We start from the raw sequence: 2,280 nt of genomic DNA, 5'->3' as shown, positions 1-2,280 counted from the left end.
GACCAATCTTGAGACAGACGTGTCTGCACAACAATTTGTACAGACTCCCTCCGCTGAAAGAAATCACCCTACAAAGAATATAATAGGAGACTTACATAAAAGAGTGACTAGGAGCTCTTCTGAAAAGGCAAACATATGTCTGTATGCCTGCTTCTTATCCCAAGTTGAACCAAAGAACATCAATCAAGTTCTAAAAGACAACAGCTGGGTAGAAGCTATGCAGGAAGAGTTAGCCCAATTTAGAGACTTACATGTATGGGACTTGGTTGACAAACCCAAAGGCAAGTATGCTATTGGAATAAAATGGGTGTTCAGGAACAAGAAAGATGAAAGAGTCATAGTGATCAAGAACAAAGCAAGATTGGTGGCTCTAGGATGCTTACAAGAAAAAGGAGTGGACTTTGAAGAAGTTTTTGCTCCAGTTGCAAGACTAGAGGCTATCAGGATCTTTCTTGCATATGCAGCATCAATGAATATTAAAGTCTATCAACTTGATATGAAGTCTGCATTTTTAAATGGAAAGATTGATGAAGAAGTTTATGTCACTCAACCTTCAGGATTTGAAGACCCAGTTCATCCCAACAAGGTTTACAACCTCAGCAAAGCATTGTATGGAGGACTACATCAAGCACCAAGGGACTGGTATGATGAGTTATCAAACCATCTGTTGGAAAATGGCTTTTACAGATGAGCTATTGAAAAGACCCTGTTCTACAAAAGATGGAACAAGGATCTGCTGCTGTTGCAAGTGTATGTGAATGACATTATCTTTGGCTCTACAAATGAACAAATGTGCAAGGAATTTGAGCAAGTGATGAAATCCAAGTACAAGATGAGCTCAACGTGGGAAATGAATTTCTTCCTTGGACTTCAGGTGCAACAGAAACCTGATGGAATTTTCATTAATCAATCAAAGTATGTACAAGAGATTCTTAACAAGTTCAAGTGCCAAGACTTCAAGACAGTGTCTACACCAATGGATACACATGAGAAAATGGTACCTGATGAGAAGGGGGAGCCGGTGGACCAGCATGAATATAGGGCCAAAATTGATCACTAATGTATCTGACTGCATCTAGGCCAGATATTATGTTTGCTATGTGTGTCTGTGCCAGATTCCAAGCTAACCCCAAGGTCTCACATATGCTTGTAGTTAAGAGGATCTTCAGATATCTAAAAGGAAAGCCAGATTTAGGGATTTGGTATCCAAACAACCCTTCCTTTGATTTGATGGCCTACACAAATAGTGACTATGATGGTTGCAACATGAGTAAGAACCAACCTCTGGAGGATGCCAGTTTCTAGGGAACAGGCTGGTGTCTTGCAATGCAAGAAGCAAACTACAGTGTCAATCTCTACTGCTGAAGCTGAGTACATTGCTGCTTCTGCCTGCTGTGCACAGGTTCTATGAATTTAGAATCAACTGCTGGATTATGGTATGAATTTCTTAAGTACACCTATTTTAATTGATAATACTGCTGCTATGTTCATTGTTAAGAATCCAGTCCAACATTCTAAGACTAAGCACATTGAAATTAGACATCATTTCATTAGGAACTGTCAGGAAAAAGGTTTAATAGAAATGAAAATGGTAGATACATCTGATAATTTGGCTGATTTATTCACCAAACCTTTAGATAAAACCAGGTTTCATTTTCTGTTAAAATGCCTAGGAATGATAAATGCTGATGAAATTTGATTTAGGATGTGTGCTTAAGTGAGGTTCTTATTGATTATCTTTGTTACTCACTCTGAATGTTTGCATGATGATTTGCTATGCTTAACTGATTATTTTAATTGCATTAATCATGTATGTGACTGTCCTTGTGTGGAAATTTTGTTAAAACTGTTAATTACAGCTTTTGGTACTTTGATCTGTGCTTGCATGATGTATTTCTGTGATTCTAAGTACTTCGAGCATGAATCTGTGCTTGATATTGTGCTTGTTGCTCCTCGAGCACAAGAAAAGGTACTTATAAGACTATTCTAAGTCTTTCGAGCACATATGTCATAGCTCAGACTTTTTGCGAGCATAAATGTTACTTTTGAGCATATTGATGGTGTGTTTAGTGTTCTTCGAGCATGACTGTTTGCTTAATGGTGTGTTTAGTGTTCTTCGAGCATAAACAAACCATACTTGAGATTTCTCAAAGTAATTCGAGCACAAATGTACATTACTACTGACCGAGCATGGACATGCACTTTGGAAAACTTTCTAAGTATTCCAAGCACAAGTCTACTGCTAAAGCATGGAGCTAAGTCTTTCGAACACAAGCACTG

Source organism: Bidens hawaiensis, unplaced genomic scaffold (assembly GCF_021521415.1).
Source record: "Bidens hawaiensis isolate Kalapana, Puna unplaced genomic scaffold, B.hawaiensis_p1.1 tig00030216_1, whole genome shotgun sequence".
NCBI lineage: Eukaryota > Viridiplantae > Streptophyta > Magnoliopsida > Asterales > Asteraceae > Bidens > Bidens hawaiensis.
This window is presented reverse-complemented; position numbering follows the sequence as displayed.